Source organism: Megascapheus bottae, chromosome 20 (assembly GCF_031878675.1).
Source record: "Megascapheus bottae isolate mThoBot1 chromosome 20, mThoBot2.hap1, whole genome shotgun sequence".
Taxonomy (NCBI): domain Eukaryota; kingdom Metazoa; phylum Chordata; class Mammalia; order Rodentia; family Geomyidae; genus Megascapheus; species Megascapheus bottae.
In genome coordinates, this window is record NC_143528.1 from 33,841,007 (window position 1) to 33,860,484 (window position 19,478).

General features: G+C 39.9%; 1 protein-coding gene across 3 annotated transcripts in view; it reads right to left on the reverse strand.

The window, feature by feature from the left end:
- The window catches only part of Csgalnact1 (chondroitin sulfate N-acetylgalactosaminyltransferase 1), a 200,952-nt gene that overhangs the window by 89,182 nt on the left and 92,292 nt on the right, over positions 1–19,478 (reverse strand). For 2 of the 3 annotated variants that reach the window (XM_090354253.1, XM_090354254.1), the window contains exon 2: positions 10,834–10,924. The exons of the other annotated variant lie outside the window; for it this stretch is intronic. The gene's annotated coding sequence lies outside the window, so the exon portion shown is untranslated. The remainder of the gene's footprint in view (positions 1–10,833; positions 10,925–19,478) is intronic. 3 annotated transcript variants of the gene reach the window in all.

Genomic DNA, 19,478 nt, shown 5'->3' on the forward strand with positions numbered 1-19,478 from the left:
GAGAAGGGTCAAGGAGAGCTCACGCAGCCTATGAGACATCTCAATTTGAGTATTTCCTACCCCTGTTCAGACAGTGTTGGATAGTGGCAGCCTGAAAGGCTTGGGTATGATTGGCCTTAGTGTCATAAAGGACATGTCAGAAGATTCCTGTTGGAAGCTGGGCATGACTACAGTACATCACACCTATAATCCTAGCTACTCAGGAGTCTGGAATCTGAGGATTGGGGTTTGAAGCCAGCCTGCACAGGAAAGTCCTTAGACTCTTTTTCTCCAGCAAACCACCAAAAATGGGAAGTAAAGTTGTGGCTCAAGAGGTACAGTGTCAGACTTAAGTAAAAAAGCCAAGAGATAATGTTCAGGCCCTGAGTTTAAGCCCTAGAATTAACATTTAAAAAAAAATTCCTCTGGGGCCTACAGAGAAAAGTGGAATTCATTTCCAAAGAAGTGGATTAGAATAGTCTATCTCATTTCCACCAACAAACAGGTCATTAATTTTTTTTGGGGGGGGAGCCCTCAGCTTGACTTTCCACATGAATGGGAACCTACATCTCATGTCACATTTTAGTTTCATATTTCAATATGGCTAGATAAAAATCATCCACCACCAAGTGTTTTCCCCTATTAGAAAGAGCAAAATCTGTCAGTCAACCAAAAATCATCAATGTCAACACCACCAGAAATTGGAATACTTTTCCTTAAAGTAGTAATTATGTTTTCATCTGATTTTTAAAAATAAATTTTAGAGTTTCATCTCTATTCCACAGTACTTCTTCCCCTAGGCTAACTAAATGTTTACCTATCTGTATATTTCATCTCCAAGATGAAATGCAAGAGAAATCTAAAATCCTCGCCACTAATTTTATTCATTTCTTGTCATTCCTCATGGATTGGATACAGTGAAAGAATAGGAGTATCTTAGACTAAGAGAAACATCACAGTAACTTTCAGAGAGGACTGAAACAGGGAATCTAGAAAGCATGGAGATTGGAATCTCTTCTAGAAAATCAGCCTAGCTGAGGCTTAAGGGTCAGACAAAGCCTTCTGATCAGCATATTCCACTTACCTAGAGCAAGCTTTAGTTCAAGACATACAATAAATCATTCCCACAAATCAAACTCATTTTATTTGCCCCTAAATAAAATTATTGATTATTTCACTCAAGTCGAATCATGTCACAAGGTATACATCCTCCTATGCTAACGCAAGGAAACCATACAGATAGTGCTAAAAATGTCATTTCACAGACTGAAATATTTGTATACTTGCAGATTTATTACTCAAGATTACTTACAATAATTCATATTCAAGATCCTTACAGATGTTTAAACACAGAAAGATGCTACTTTTCATTCTGACCAATGAAGATAAATAACTCATAATTAGTTAGAGTGGAGTGGTTCTCTCCAGAAAATTATCATCTTCTTAACAAATCACATTAAAAAAAAACAAGAGGCCATGGTCTTAACACATACCATTAAGAAGGCAAGAGAACATTAGGAGAGTCTGAACCAAAGCTGTCCTTACTGTCATGGGAATGACACTAAATGACAATGGGTTAAATAATAAAAATGTGCCAGAAGTGAGGTCATTCCCATCTGGAAATCCTCTAACTGTTCATCCTGAGGTTTCACATGGATTTGAGGACATGAGAGAGATGAAGATATCTCATGTCATCTTCTCCTCATCTAACAGAACCCAGAAATTCAGCTCTCACCCAGATCTTCATTCAGACATTAACCAGAAAGTTAAGTGAACAGAGCTACCCGAAGATCAGCAAAACATTTTCATTGTCTGTCAGCCCTTTGAAAACCCACCAGTGGGGGCTGGGGGGGGGGGGACTTTCCTTGCTCTCCATGAAAATGCTGACAGATTCCAAGACCCTTCCCTGTAGCCGGAGATCACTATGTGTACCTTAAAGTCATAAAACACTCCAACTCCTCTTAACAATAATAGAGCTCCATCTCTTCTTTCACATGGGCTTAATTAGATTTAGATCGAGTCTTGGAAAGGAAACTAATATCTGTTCATCCCCTCAGGCATCAGAATGCCAAGGAGGAAGAGAAAAAAAAAAGGAGCAGTAGGGGCTCATGCCTGTAATATTAGCTACTCAGGAGGTTGAGATCTGAGGATCACGGTTCAAAGCCAAACCAGGCACAAAAGTCCATGAGACTCTTATCTCCAATTAACTATCAGAAAACCGGAAGTGACTCTGTAGCCTTGAGCTGAAGAACTCATAGACAATGCCCAGGTCCAGAGTTCAAACCCCACGACTGACAAAAGAAAAAGAAAAAGAAGAAATAAACAAGAGTTTTCTGAGAAAGGCTGAATCTATCACTACCTGACAATGAGTACTCTGAGTAGTCTGGCAATAGTGTGTATGTGGTGTGTGTGTGTGTGTGTGTGTGTGTGTGTGTGTGTGTGTGTGTGTGTATGTATGTGCTTATGCACATGTGCACACCAACACTGGGCCTGGGAACTTTCCTTGAGCTTTTTCACACAAGGCTGGAGCTCTACCACTTGAGCCACAGCTCCACTTGCCTACCAAATCTGGCTTTAAACATGATATTCATGTCTCACTGGTGGCATGAGCCACCAGTGCTGGCTAGATTTTTTTGTGTGTGTATGTGGGTCATAGGGTTTGAACTCAGCCGGGGTGCTGTCCTTGAGCTCTTCACCTCAAGGATACCACCCTACCCTTGAGCCATGCCCCACTTCCCATTTTCTAGAGGTTAAGTGGTGATAGGAGTCTTAGGTTCTTCTGTGCCTGGGCTGGCTTTGAACCTTGATCCTCAGATCTCAGCCTCCTGAGTAGCGAGGATTACAGGCATGAGCCACTGTGCCCAACAGTCTAGATTTTTAAAGGTCTGTTTGCCATGTATGAGCTACTGGAATGCACCCTTGGAGAGTCTCAGATGGGACTGGGTTATACATTAATAGTAGATCTGGTACATAGCATGGAGCAGCTTGGGGTTCCATCCCTATAACCACAAAAACGAAGCCAAGCAATAATCTCACAGATGGCTGTCTTGCCGTTCCTTTGGCCTAAACAAAAAACTTTTCCATGTCATGATCTCTCCCAATAACATCCACAGACCTTTGAATCAGAAACTGATTTCCAAACTCTGGCTCCCTGGTATCTCCATGGTATTCAGTTCACCAGACAGAACTGAGAAGCCATGTTTATTGCTCTCCCTTGGGCAGCTTGTCTCTGGTACACAGGCAGCAATCACTAAACTACACTTTATTCAACAGATACCAACAGAGCAGCCACTCATAGGGTACCAGCATCAACACAACAACTGGGTCATCTCTCATTGCCTGGGATGTAAGATTCTAGCTTCTGTATGGACTCTGAAGCTCAAGGAATCAGGAGATTGTATCCAAATAGTCCCACTCCATCCCAAAAGGCTCAGGATAACAACACAAGCTCTGTCCCAAATCTTTTCATTAAAGTTCTGTCTCCTCTCCACAGTCTGACCATTTCAGAGCCCTGGGCAGGTTTTCAACTGTCCTGTCTGCCAACTCATACATGTATTGAATTTGGATCCCTAATGGAAAATGCAATTTTAAAATTCCATTACACCTCTTCTCTGTAACCAAAGCAGCTCAAGAAGCCCAACTGATTGAACATCAAACACAGTGGTTTTAATTTTATTCCACAAACTTCTTACCACTAGCTGTAGTCTGGATGCCCTTTTCACTTGTGAAGTGAGTGCCCTTAATTCTCAGTCCATCTAAGAATATTTTTAGTCAATTTTGATTAATAAAATAACCTGTTCTCTGTAGTACCACTTAGGAAGTAATTTTTGTCAAAATAACTTCACCCAAATCGAATCAAATTTCTCTTGATTTCTGGCTTACCAAGTAGCACCAAGAATGGAGAGGCAAGTAAATGACATAATTCAGAACCATCAGTCAGATGGTAAAACTTTTTGTTTTGGTTGTTTGAGACAGAAACTTACTATGTAGCCCAGACTGGCTTGAACTCTTTCAATCCTACTGGCTCAGCCTTCTAAGGGCTGTGATTATAGTTATGCTGCACCATGACCTATGAGATTGAAACTTTCTACAGGAAAATAAATATGATTCTGTAACAAATTAAGGCCATGAAGAAAAAAGGAGAGAAGTGACTAATTAAATAAATAAACAGACCAAACATGGCCCTCAATTGTAAAATGTGGACCCTGGTCACATAAAAGTAGATAATTTTGAAACAATGAAGAAATCTGTATATAATATGACATTAAGAAATTATTAATTTTGTTAGGAATGATACTAGTATACTCGTTTTACAAAAATATCCTTATTTGCATATACTTAATACAATAATTTAAAGTGAAACTCATTTATTGCCACAAAAATTTTACATAAGTTAAACTGTTGGAGGGATAGATGAAATAAGATTGGCAAAATTGATAACCTTTTTTTTGTTGCTCTCTTGGAACTTGAACTTTGGGCCTTGGTGCTGTCCCTGAGCTCTGCAGCTCAAGGTTAGTGCTCTACTACTTGAGCCACAGTGCCACTTCTGGTTTTCTGGTGGTTAACTGGAGATATGAGTCTCATGGACTTTTCTGCCCAGGCTGGCTTTGAACAATGATCCTCAGATCTCAGCCTCCTGAGTAGCTAGGATTACAAATGTGAACCACTGGTGCCTGGCTTACAGTTGATAATCTTTAAAGTTGAGTGGTGAGTTAATGAAAGTCCATTACTTTTACTTTTATGTATAAGTAAAGGCTTTAATAATACATTTTTGTGTTCATGGTTCAACTCAATGCATTGTGCTTGCTTTACTGTTTGAGCCAGGCCTCTGGTCTCTTTGCTTTCACTTGGTTTTTCAAATAGGGTCTTTTGCCTATTTCTCTGGATTGGACTTTAACTGCAAACCTCTTGTAGCCATCTCTAACATAGCTGTGATTATAGACACATACCATCATGCCTAATGCTTTAATAATACAAGATTTTGTCTTAAAAAGGACCGTATTTCAATCTCTGTTACTTGCCATTTTACAAAGGATGCCAAAGGTCCCGTAGCTCAGGCAAGAAGAGGTGGGATTGGCTGGAGGAAAGAAAGATATTTTGTCTGTTTCCTCCATACCTTCTTCTTCCCCTGATAATACAGCAGACCGAGGATGGGGATTATTTCTCCTTGGCGGTCAGTAGTCATTTTCCTTATTGGTATATCCCACTCTTGGATATGACTAATTACCTGCTGCACAGGTGGTGGGCTTACTACTGGCTGCCCTTGGTCTTTGAAGCTGATATGAATGGAAGCCCAATGTGTCATAGGCAGTGATCTCCATCTTCAATGGCTCTTCTGCTCCTGGATGGTCAGTCTCTTGTTAGTTCTAGTTTTATTTGGACTACACCAGGCCACATTGCATTGATTGGAGTCTTTCTATTCCACCTACTGAGAGCCCAACCTAGCTTGGCACACCTCTAGGGATAAGCCAGTAATTGGGCCTGTCAAAGTGTGGAATCTTAATTGCATATCTCTCAGATGTAACAGATTGAAGGTGCTGTTCTGGCTCTTTCATAACTATTGATATACAACTTGTCGTAGTAACCTCTTCCCTGGGCTCCATTCACAAGTTTCACCACACAGTGGACAGGAAATAAGATGACTGCTGGTCTTCCCTTAATAGACCTCACAGACTATAGGAGCATCCCCACCCTCTCCTCCTCCACCTCAGCTCACAGGCACAGAACCATCCAAACTTCCTTAGTTTCTCTGCTCCCTAGTGGGATGATTTCATGTACAAAGATTATATTTGAAAAAGTACACTTCCACCTCTGCCCCACGTCTCTTATTTGTCACTTAGAGATAGATTGGAAGTTGTATTTTTGCCTCGGAAATTTTTATTTTGCTCTGAACAAGATATAAACTGCACCGCTAGGGGTGGGGTATGGCATAAAAAGATCAGAATTGGCAACTCCCACTACTCTATTGCATCTCCAAAGACTCAGGTTTCCATGGCAGGCGATGAAAATATGAAAGTGGGTAAGATGTATTTCTGCTGGATTAGAAGGAGAGGAAGGGGTGTGGGCCTGGGATCTGCCACTTTCCAGCTGTGCGAGTTTGAGTAAGAAGATGGAGCAGTGCTTGAAGTTCAGACTCTGACTGAAAATGAGAGAGGTAGCTGAGATGATTTCCAGGGCCCCACGAGCACTCACAGCCAACGAAGGAACAAATGCAATTTCATTACCTCACAGGAGACAGAAGCCCAGCTCTCTGCCATAGTTAATGCCAACGCAAAATAAAGAGCTCACTGCATGTAAGATTGTTGCACCCTGAATAGAATGGTGAAGAAAAGAACAAGAAAAAGAAAAATGATGCAAGCACTGTAGTCTGCTTTCATTCAGCAGAATGGATGGAGCTTACTGGAGCTGGGCTATGTGTGTGAGCATCAGGTAGATGAAGATTCGAGCAGGTCGTTGGGATTTGCCAGTATGGAGTTTAGGGGCTAACCTTGGAAGTCTGGGTGTGAAGAGAGAGATGAGGAATATCAGAAGTCATACTGAGGGATGCAGAGATGAATGAAGTATCAACAAATGTCAAAATAGTATCTAAATGTACATGGCAAAGTCATCCTCTACTAAATGCCACAATATACTAATCCACATTCATAATTTTCCAGAGCCCAGGTAGAAGTCCTGGGGAACTACACTGGGTCACCATTGATAAAGATATATATGCTGGAGAGAAAGAAAAATTTTAGTTTATACTATGTCTAACACAATTCAGCTACCTATAAATGAAAAAAAAACATAAGGCCATTGGACTCAATTCTAAGTGACCTTTTCAAACACCTGCAGATTTTCTCTCTCTTCTCTGATAATTCAGAAAAATAGGAGAGCATAGACCTACATTCCACTTTTACTTAAATTATCAATTGCTAAAAAAATAGATTGCATTGATGATATGCCTTGATGGGGATTGTGCCTACGTGTAGATATTCCATTTCAGCTCTTTTGAACACTGCCCTTACCTCTTCCTGACCTCACCAGCCTCAGAGCCTCCATGGATGGGTTGAAACTACCAAGAAAGAACTGACAGTCTCTCCATAGTCACTGAATAACTGGGATCACACTCCAAAGGCTTCTGAAATTTGTTGGCCACCTGCGCTTATGCTTGCTTAGAGTGAAAACTGTCCCAATGAGGCTAAACAAAGTAAACTACCAGTCCCTGTAGCCTGAAGCTGTTAGAGTGCATTTGTGTATTTTGGTTGTGATGAAATGACACAAACTGGGCTAAGCTGACTAGATTATTAAGCTAAACTTGTGGAAAAATACTGCATCTAAAAACCACATTATCTGTAGTGTTAAAATAGGAAGTAAAGGTGCCAGGTCCCCTTCTCCAGCTCTGAGTGACTTGGAAAGATTGTTCAGCCGTGCAGTTGCCTTCAGCTACAAAACCTAAGTGCCAAACTCAATGATCACCTCCCCAGGGCTAGAATTTGATAATGCCTTGTGATCTCTTAACCTGGATTCATGTAAAGTCATGTGCTTCCTAAGGAATGCTATCTGGCAGGCTGCAGTAAAGCTCTGGAGCTAGTTTGTATTACTCATAGGCTTTTGCAAGTCTCTGGTGATTTTCATATTAGAGTGCCAAACTGGGCTTAAATGAACTATTACTTTGACACATGAAGGCTTACCTCAGAATTTGCATTAAGAGAAAGCTATAGCTAACAGCCCTAGACGAATATTTATTTTACTAATGTTAGTTTTATCTCAAATGGTAATATTTTATTTCCCCCAGAGAACTGTTTATGCCATTCTGAAATTCCAGTGAATGCCACTAAATTCTCAGCATCAGACACACGGCTAATGAACACCATTAACGGCCTGTTCAACAATCAAAGGAAGAATAATTGAAACACTCAGTGAGAATGAATGAATGGATCCTCTGGCTTGATGCCATCTTTATTTTCTTTGAGAGTGTCCAGTAATGACTGCCGAGAGGAGGCAGTCACAATCCATACTGATGGGAAAATATAATATCCATTAGAGTATTAGTTGTGAAACATTTCTTTTTTCCTTCCTGTAATCCCAGTTATTCAGGAGGTGTTGAAGATCATGGTCTAAAGCCAATCTCAGCGGGAGGGTGTATCTAAAGTGAAGGATGGCTGGAGGAGTGCACTTAAAGTTCAGAATTCAAAATTCAGTATCACGTACACACACATTCTGATACTGGAAGGGAAAATATTATATAAAAGTTGCCAGCTCCAGCTTCTTTAGACTTTTTTTTTGTCAGTCATGGAGTTTGTATTCAGAGCCTGGTGCTGTCCCTGAGCTTTTTGGGGGGTGGGGTGGGTGGGCTGGGCTCGGGGAGTCATGGGGCTTGAACTGTGGCCTGGGTGCTGTCCCTGAGCTCTTCAGCTCAAGGATACCACCCTACCCTTGATCCATAGCCCCACTTCTCATTTTCTAGTGATTAATTGGAGATAGGAGTCTCGCAGCTTTGTATTGCCCGGGCTGGCTTAGAACCATGATCCTCAGATCTCAGCCTCCTGAGTAACTAGGATTACAGGCATGAGCCACCCAGCGCCCGGCTTGTCCCTGAGATTTTTCACTTGAGGCTCAAGGCTGGTGCTCTACCACTTTGAGCCACAGCTCCACTTCCAAGGAGGTGGTTTCTTGTGAACTGAATAATGAAATCCCACCTGGAAGTTGGTCATATCTTTTGCTTATGACAGAACAAGTGTCTCTCTTCTTCATCAGAACATCATTTTTTAAAATGTCATACATGGATTTCTGAGTGAACACTTAAGAACCTCTTATATTTGCTGAGTAAAAACAGATCCCAGAAATGAGTAATTCTTAAACACGTTCTAACTGTAGAAATAGGTAACAATAGAAAAGGAATAATAAAATCAAAAATTAAATTCTCAACACCTTACCACTGTAATTGTGGCTTGCTTTATACACAGTATATTACATTTAAAGATAAAGACAGATTTGTTTATCTTTAAGTAAAAGAAAATTTTAAAGTCTTGAGTAAGAGAGAAATAAAGCTAAAAAAAGGGGGGGAGGGAACCTTAAGTAAAAAAAAAAATCCCTTTCAATGTTTTTCATACAAGCACTTTGTGCATACAAGCACTTTGACTTTATCCCTTTTTTTGCCAGTTGTGGGTCTTGAACTCAGGACCTAAGCACTGTCCTTTGACTTTTCTCAAGGTTAGAGCTCTACCACTTGAGCCATAGCACCACTTCTAGCATTTTTCTATGTATGTGGTACTGAGGAATAGAACCTGGGACTTCATGAATGCTAGGCAAGCACTCTACTACTAGGCCAAACTCCCAGCCCTGACTTTATCCTTTTTATTTTATTTTATTTTTTGCTGGTCTGGGACTTGAACTCATGGCTTGAGTGCTATCCCTGAGCCTCTGTGCTCAGGGGTGGGGCTCTACTTTTTTCCTTTTTTTCTGAATAGCTTATCAGGAATAAGAGTCTCTCACAGAGGTTTCTGCCTGGGGCTGGCTTCAAACTGTGAGCCTCTGAATTCAGCCTCCTGAATAACTAAGATTACAGCCCTGGTGTCAATGACTTTATTCTTAATTGTAGTAGTTCAAGCGGTGAAGGAAGTATTCAATCTCAGTCTTAAGAAAAAGAAAATGTAAGAAAGGAAACAAATTTGTAGACAAACTCTCTTCACTTATTTTGTTTGTATTATTAATTTTGAGCCAAGGATATTTATACATTTTCTATTATTAATAAGCCAAAATGTAATCCCTTTAAAATCTCCACACACTATAGGTTCAGTACAAAAGAGTTAATTAATATGAAATTAAATCCCATCAGGTACTTTAAAGTCTACACAGCTGTCTTAATCCAGGTTACAAAAATAAAAACAAAACATCATAGACCAAACTCTAGAGAAATTCATTTTTAAAGAAAGTAAGAAAGCAAAGGGCATATCTTGAAAACAAAAGGACATGCTAAGCAGTTCACGGTGTCTTGCCTATATGTCTACCAAATCATTGCTAGGAAAAACAAAATAAGATTTTTGTTTTTGCTGAAGATAGAAACCACATACACAATTTCTAATTCTTACACTTGTCCTGCAAACTTAATAATTTCCCAACAGTTCTCATTCTGATTTTTCTAAACTTTGGTCTTGCCAGATATAATAAAAGAATTTATTACAAAGCTACTCAAAACGATCAGTTACAACAGCAGAACCAAATCACATTCCAGAGATTTCCATTTATCCTCTGACTAAAACCAACAACTCACTCCACTGGGGGTTCTGTTCGTACAGTGTTAGTTAAGTCTATACATATATGCTCGCTAAGTTTGAACGATAGATCATTCTTCACTTTTTCTAACATACTTTACACAAATAATTACATTGTATTTTGGTCAAAATCATGATACATGTCTCATTGATTTCAAAAAGGTTGATATTTCATCCCAACTTCCAAAGAGAGAATAAATGCTCATGGTTAAGTGGATATTTAAAAAAAAAAAAGAATTACAGGGGTGAGTGGTGTGGCTCAGTTGATAGAATACTGGCCAATCCTGGTCTTAGATTGGAAAAAAACCCACAAAATTACAGATCTTTCCTAGCTGCTGTATGATTTCAGATACTAGTAATTCTAAGAAAAGATGAATATCCAAGTAGGAACATTGAAAATATATAGCCAAATGAATAAGAAGATTCAGAGCAAATAATTGTGCTAATTGGGGTAAGTTTTTATATCTTGAAATAACTTGCCATTAAGCCTTTGAAAGTGAAATGATGCTGGATTTCAGGTACATTTAGAATACCCAATACAATTCAGAGAATACAAAGGTGTGTTCTTAAGTTGTTTATGACAAACAGACTCACTTACCTGGAGTTACAAGCAAAGCTTAGCACAGAGCTACATGATTCCCCCAGGAAAATAAATGCTCTTGATTTCTCTCCATGAAATGTAAAGGAATCTAAAATACAAAAATAAAAAGGAGTAACCTTTGCAAATTCCGAGGTCTAAAATATAGGTATGATGACAAAATGGTATAATTTTATGTGACTTAGCATATAGTGCCCAAGTCAAAGTATTACTCCCTCTCACCCTCACCCCCAAAAAGAAAAAGTGGGAGGGGATGCCTCTCTTAAACAGGACATTTGGGGTGGTGAAAGCTGTGGAAAGCAGGATGCTGACACATGAAAAAGAACAAATCCCACAGGGCAATCTGACCAAGAAAAGCCACGTGCATTAAAGCCACCTGTTGTACCCAAGTTGTCACCTCTGCCTCTGATGCAAGAACTGCGCTTAGAGTGATAGCCTGGCTTCCAGGTCAGAGCCTGGGGTGCAAGTGCAGACCCCCCTCCTGGCTGCATGCCAGCATCATCTCAGAAAAAAAAAATCATCCATGAAACTTCCGCAAGTTCACCTGGGGGGAGGGAATTATTCCCTCCCTCCCTCCCTGGTAGTGCACTGCCAGGCACCGCATGCACCCCAGGACTTGCACCCTTGCACAATGCAGAGCTGTAGCCACCATCTCCCACCTCACTCTGACCCCACCCAGAGGCCACTGGCTTTGTCCCGGACAGCAGTTTTCCCAAGGCTGGCACCATGCACCCCACAAGCTGCACCTGGGGATGCCTCCCAAGAAATACCAATGCCTGCTGGGGAGCGGGTGGGCTGTGTCCCGGAAATACCCGCATTTGCCAACCTGTTCCTCTCCACCTTCATGAGGAGCTGGAGCCCCTCTAATGGGAAGAAATAGATATGTCCCTTGAGAAAGGGGGCTGGGCTGAACATTCTGGATGGAAAAGCCAGTAAGCTATATTCTGGAAAAGCCCTCCTGTGACACTGCTAACTGTGAAACTCTTTCCTGAGCATTACCACAATTTTTATCCCATCGGAACTCATCATCCAAATAATTACCTCATGTGCATATGTGTGTCTAGGCCAAGCAAAAAGGTGAGAAGCTACATAATCATATGTATGTGTATATATATCTATATGTGTGTGTGCATATGTGTGCATCTATAGACATAGGACACACATGTGCATAATCTTTCCATTTTTCAGGCAGTCCTGCATGATTTACAGAAGGCAGAAGGAAAGTCTAAGCTGCTGCTCGGGTCTGCAGATTGCTGGTGCCCTGTCTCCATGGGGATAGCCTCCTGGGGACCAAGTTCGGTTTCTTCTGATTCATGGATATCAACAAAGTCAGCAGACATGTCAGATGTATCAGTACACATATTTAGAGACCGTCTCCTACCTACACTCTCTTACAGTTTGCTGCAGGTTTAATATTAAAGCAGGTCACCAACTGCCTAACACCAAATTTCCAGATGCCAGCTCAGGGCCTCCACTGCATTTAGACCTCCTTCTGCTCAGATCTCCATGGCCGACTTCAGCCTGGGCAGGGCTAATTAATCTATGTGTAAGTGGAACTGCAGCTGGCAGAAAGGCAGGCTTGTCAAGAGGGTCAGTCATCTGGAGCCGCATCTGAGCTGTTTTTCATCCTTGACAACACATCATGTAAGTTTGCAGCCTGCAGGCCAAGAGTTGAAATGAGTTTATAATTTGGCTTCATATCAATCTCTTCTCATTGTCCACCACTAAAACTTCTTTTCTGTCTTTCAGCATGCAGGGACAGCTTTAGACCCCAGATACTGGCTTGGTCGTTAGTGATAGATTTTTGTGACTATGCTTTGCTGTCTAAGTAGAAAAGGGGGGAGAGGGGAGGAATCTACACATCTAAAACCAGTCTTGTTTTCATAATGAAAACAAATTGACCATTAGTGCATACCCCCACATGACCATTAATCTTACTTAGTACTGGTGATTTGTTTAGACATGTTCAGTCTTTTCAGGAAGACACAATAATCCACATTTATCCAGCTTGGGGAAACTATGGGATCTCCTAATTTCATCTTCTTTTTTTTTTTTACTGAGAGAATCCATTAATATTCTGCTCCATGTTAAGTACTGTGGCACACATCTGCGGTTTTAGCTAGCCAGGAGGCTGAGATGAGGAGGATCATAGTTTGAGAACAGCCTGAGCAAAAAGTTCAAAAGTCTCTATGTAGAAGAATAAAATGGTAGGTCTAGAACTAGTTACAAGGGAAGCATAAGCAGAAGAGTTGCAGTTCAGGCAAGCTGGGATAAAACGTGAGACCCCCATCTGAAAAAGAAAAAAAGAAGAAAGCAAACGGAGCATGGGGAAGATATGTCTACCAAAGAGACCCTGAGTTTAATCTGAACTCCTGCCTAACAACAACAACATCCAACAAAACCTGAGTTTCTAGGGAGATCTCAAACAGTATAATTCCTTAGAAAGCCAAAAATCAAAGTTCAACAAAATAACACACCAGGAAGTAGATACTTGAAAGAGGTAGCATGGGGTCAAGGGGTAAGGAGTAGATAAATGAAGAGAAGGAAAAAAAGTTGACAAAAAAACAAACCAATGTATATTCTACAAAATTAAGAGGAATGAAGGAAGAGGTAGGGAAGAAGAGAGGGATGCCTGAGAATGCTGAAGAGGTAGCACTGACCCAGATATACTGCATTTGTAAACTACTTTGCTAAATGGCAACTCCTTTGTACAATGACTTAAAGATTATAATTTTTTTAAAATGTGACAAAGCCAGCCCCACCCACAGCAAGAGAGTGTAGCAGTCATTTAATTAGTAATTCTCCCCCTATAAGGCAGCTCTTAATCCTATTGCAAGAAAACTACCAAAGTTCTTCTGTGAAAAAGAATCATCAAAAATGCTGAACATTGTAGATACAATATTTTCACAGTCTAGGAAATGATCAAGACGATGTATAATTAATTTGTGAAAGTCTGTCCCATGGTAAACTCCAAAGAGCTTCTAAAACACCATTGTTCCAATGATGTGGCAATATCCAGTCTGCTGCTGTCTCAGATTTCCCCATTACCCTCAGTTCTTCTCCACACATCTCCCGCTCATCTGAACCACATTTGAATCTGAGAGGTTGATTCCTAAAATACATACAACAGAGAGCTTATAGAACACCATCACTGTACGCATGCCCGAAATAGCAAAGGAAATGCACCAAGCAAGGATAGGCAGGGTGCCTACCCACTTACTGGTGAAGATGTCCTTTGTGCAATATACACGTTAGAGCCTGGAGGATAACTTAATTTACTTGTGTAAGTCAAAGAAATCATCTGCCTGTTGATACTGGAAGCCAGAACTGAGTCAGAGTTAGGAACTGCATAGCCAAATTATACAATTATCATCACTGAGTATGTTTCAGGAAAAGAAAAGAAAAAGCACCCCTATACTACATGGTATGCCTTGAAAAAGTTCTACTATATTCTTTCTGACTGCAAATAACAAGTTTTAGGGCGAAATGATTTTTAGTGGGAGCTTAGAATGTGCCTGTAAGTCTATAAGTAAACACACTGGGTGGTTTGCAAGCAGTTACAAATAAATTAACAGAAGTATAACAGGCTCCATAGAAAACTCAAATAGTATAATTCTTTAGAAAGGCTATGTCAAAGCCTAACAAGAAGGGGACAAGAAGAGAGGGGTAAATAAACAAAGGAGAAAAGATAGAGAATGCAATCAAGTCCTTGTATTTGCCACATTTTTTTTTAAAGGAGGGGCAGGGAGTTTGGCCTAGTGGTAGAGTGTTTGCCTAGCAGGCAGGAAGACCTAGGTTCAATTCCTTCATACCACATACATAGAAAAAGCTGAAAGTGGTGCTGTGGCTCATGTGGTAGGGTTCTAGCCTTGAGAAAGCCCAAGGACATTGCTCAGGCCCTGAACTCAAGCCCAGGATTGGCAATAAATAAATAAATAAAATTTTAAAAAAGGAATGGGTGGTTAAAGGGAGTAATGCAGATGAAGATGCGTTGTATACATAAACTTCTCTGTAAGTGGCAAAAAATTCAAATACATATTCTAAAAATGGAAAGAAAGTGAGGGAAGTAGGTTGGAAGGGGTGGATAAACATGTTAAAAGGGTGACATTGATCAAGATGTACTGTATTCATAAACTACTTTGTTGATGACAACTCTTTCGCACAATTATTTATGTTTTTTCTGCCAGTCCTGGGGCCTGAGCACTGTCCTTGGGCTTTCCTCAAGGCTAGCATTCTACCACTTGAGCCACAGCAACACTTTCGACTTTTTTATGTATGTGGTACCGAGGGATTGAACCCGGGTCTTGGTGCATGCTACGCAAACACTCTACCACTAGGCCAAACTCCCAGCCCAACTATTTAAAGATAAATAAAAATATGCAAAAAAAAAATTTCTCCTCTACCACTGAAGGTTATTTTTCTGCTATTGAATGAAATTAAAAATAAGAAAGTCTCTGTGTTGGATACATGGATACAGATGAAGTGAAAAGATGCTGTCCTTTTCATATTTTTAATCCTTCCTTTGAGCTAGGTCAACCTTCTCCTCATTTTCTCCATTTCATTTTCTCATCCAGGTAACTGGAGATCATCTTGGATTTTTTTAATGCTATTTTTAATAGTACAAATCCTTTTCAAATTACCCACATGACAGAAAATGAAAATGACTCACACCACCTGCCAAGCAGAGATACAAATAATATGCTTTTAGAGCATAAAGAAAGAGTGACTAATTGAGCCTGGAGAGGGTCAGAGTTATAACTAATCTCTTTGAAAGAAATCAAATTGCCTCTGTTTGCCATTGGTTGGAAGGCCAATAACATGATGCTTCTAAATCAGTTAAGATGCAGCCAGACAGCAAGGCACCTTCACAAAAGAGAGCTGTTCCCAGCACAAGGCCTGTAGCACCATCAGGCAATTGTTCATTGTGCCGGACTCCCTCTTCCTGTGAATCCTCTGGGCAGGCCCTGTTTGAGTAAACTCTGCAGCTGCTCAGCTGGGGCTTGAGACCAATCACAGACACTAATGAGGCATGAACAGTGGCTCAGGGAGATCAGTTACACTTAATCCTGTCCTGAACAAGAGCTTTGGCATAGCTTCTTCAATGAGTGACTAGGAGATGCGCAGCAAGGCCTGAACGTCTAAGGAGTTTGCAGCCACAGATCTGTCAAATAAAGGGGTTGGACTACGTGCTTCTCACTCAAGGAGGATGACCCTGATCTTGATTACTATCTTCTGCTACGAATCTTTGAGCCTGAAGGTGGTTATAGATGAGTACCAGCTACATGAAACAATGGTGACGACATGGGACAGTATCTGGACTTAGATGTCATGACCAGAGAAGAGGAGCTTAAATAGTATACCAACTGATATACATTTCAAGATCACGGACTTTCTGGTTATAAAGACTTTTACCAGATTCACAGATGCAATGTAAATCACCATTCACATGGAGGTGTTTCCATCATACAGCTAGCAGAGTTAGACACCCAAGTCCTACCATGTGATAAAGTCAAGACACTCCTATAAAAGACACAATAATCAAGAACAGCTCACAGGAATCCTGTCATATCCCAGAGAACGACAGCCCCAAGACAATCATTTCATTATAACATCTTGCATGCCAACGTTTCAATTTTACAGTGGAAGGTTCAACAAGAAGAAACACCAGGCATATGACAGATTTTTTAATCATACTTTCATCATAATTAATATGATGTCAAAATTAGTATTACATGCCTGAAATGAATCCAACAAATATAATATGTAATTTTTTCTTTTCTTTCTTTCTTTCTTTTTTGTTGGTCATGGGGCTTGAATTCTGGGCCTGGGTGATGTCCCTGAGCTCTTCATCTCAAGGCTACCACCCTACCATTGAGCCACAGCCCAATTTCCCATTTTCTAGTGGTTCATTGGAGATGAGTCTCACAGTCTTTAGTGCCTGGGCTGGCTTTGAACTGTGATCCTTGGATCTTAGCCTCCTGCAGTAGCTAGGATTATAGACATGAGCCACTGTGCCCAGCAAATATGTAATTTTTTTCATACAGGGTTGCATTCGATTTTCCAATATTTTGTTGAGATTTTCCATATCTATTAGTATGGCTAGTCTTGCTTTTATTTGATTAGTATTTGTATGATAAAATTATTTTCTACCTTTTATTTCAAAAAAAAACTAAAAAAAGAAAGAAACACCAGGCATAGTCTCAGTTCTGGATTATAGCTAATTATGTGACCTTCAACAAATCACTTGCAAAATAAAGTCTCAAGCTACTCCCTTGGATAGAAAAAGCACTTAGATTTTATTATTCTCCATTAAAAAAAAATCTATCTGCTGCTAGAATCCTTATAGCATGTTTAAGATCCCTGCATCCATCTCCCTCACTGATGGGAGGTTGAAATGACTGTGTGCATAGCCTCCTCTGGCAGAGAATTCTCAGGACAACTGCCCAGAACCCAAGTTTGAGATGTAGGATGGGTAGAGTTTGTTTTCTCTGGTTTCCTCACAATTCATCTGGGGTAAATGCTATCCACTCCATTCTGCCAGGACTCTACCTTTGAAAGTGAGGTGTGATCTAAACAACTCGCCAAGCTGGTAACACTGTGACCAGATGAAGAAAACAAGTCTTTTCACTAAATCTGAACGGACATTTTTATTTTGAATGCTATTTTTTTTTGTTTTCTTTCTTGTCAGATATAGGCATGTGATACTGTGTGGACAGAAAAAGTCATTGCTAAACTGCCAACCACTCAAATAATCCCTCATTATCTTGCAATGGATTACTTTGGCTCGATTTTTTTTTTAAAGCTTACTTCATGTTATGTTCCAACTGTAAGGGAATTGAGAACACACTGTCCACATTTTTTAAAATGCTGTAACATTAACAGAATAAATATTTCATCAGGAAAATGAAAACCTTGTGTAAATATTTATATAATTGAATTTACTCCATCAGTCTACTTGGGTTAGACTGATGGTAGAATTTATATCTGGAGAGGGTAAGCACACACCAGGGAGACAGAAAAAAATTTTAATCTCAAAGTTCAAATAAATAAACAAGGATATTGCTTGTAGACATCATTTAAAACAATCTCAGCATGCAAAATGTAAATGAGAGGGTCCTTGGAGAATCTCCAATTGCTATGTAGTATTTACCATGTATACCAGATAGCAGCTATATTGAAAATCAGAACAGGAAGCAGGCATGTCCCACCAATCAATATTTCAGATCATTAAAGTATATTTACTTTCCATTACCATCTCCAAGTAAGCAAGGTGGAGTAAAAGCAAACAACGAAGGTATACAGGAACACCCAGCAGTAATAAAGGAATAAACTACTTGTACACTTATAGATAGGAGTTAGCATACTGCATCCTGTGTGGTGCCACCAAGGCAGAATCTTATCAGAGAAGGGGGATGGGGGGGGTAAGGAATAGAGGTTCCAGTGGTCACATACAAGGATAAGAAGGTAGGATTTCCAAAGGGCACATCAGAACTATTCTGGGGGTTTATAATGTTTAATATCTTGGGTTTTCTTTGCAAGTATAAATTCATGTTGTCCATAGTAGCTCAAAACTGGAAAGAAGCCAAATGCTTGATAACATGTCATCATAACAGATTGATGGATGGAGTGATGTCGGCTCATCTCAGAGCAGTGTGCTAAGCAATCCATCCACGAAAGACAACTTGGTGTATGATGTTACTTACATGAAATTCTAGAAAGAACCATAATATCCAAGGTCAGGGAGACAGGTAGTGGTTGACTTCACAGTGGTACAAAAGAAATTTTAGAGATGAGAGAAATGTTGTGCCTTAGAGTTTGTTAATAGTATCATGAAAAATATCTGGATTTTGGTGATAGTTTCAGGTATATATTGTATGTGTATATATATATACATATATATAGAGAGAGAGATGTTGAACTAATCCTATTATATACTTTAATGTCACATGTGGGCTTAGTATGTATAAATTACCTTCCAATAAAGCTATAAAAATTATTGAGAGACAATTAACAATTAGATGGGAGAAGAAAATCTAAAGTAGTTAAGTTTATGAGTAATTAAGACAGCTGTTGGATGAAAAGCTTCAGTATAAAATAAGCTAAAGTAGGCTCATAATAAGAGATGACCAAAGGAAAAAAAAGAATTCTAATTTGGAGTTCAGGAGGTTTAACAATCCCAGGCAAGTCTTTTTAAGCGCCAAAGCACTCTGCACAGACAATACACAACCAACTCCCCAACACATAAAATAAGGTTCTTATTTTTTTAAGACCTTGGTGGAATAATTCTAATTGCCCTCAAAGGAGCAGCGGAAGTAATTAGTTCACATTTATTGTGTTCACATTTATTTCACTGTAAAGCAGGCCCAAATAATAAAAAAAGATTATTTCATATCATTTCACCCGGGCAATCCAGGAAGTAGGTGCAATCATAGTGCTCCATTTTGCAGCAGAGGACTAGGGTCTTACCACCTCCACTTCATACATAGCTAAGGTCCCAGGTATGAGCCACTGCACCCAGTTAATTACTGGAATTAAACTTCACTCCTCTGCCAGAATTGCCATTCCATGATGGAGCACTTGCTTTGTGTGTGCCAGGCCTTGGAGCTGGGTTCCATCCACAACATTAAAAATAATGATAGTAAGAG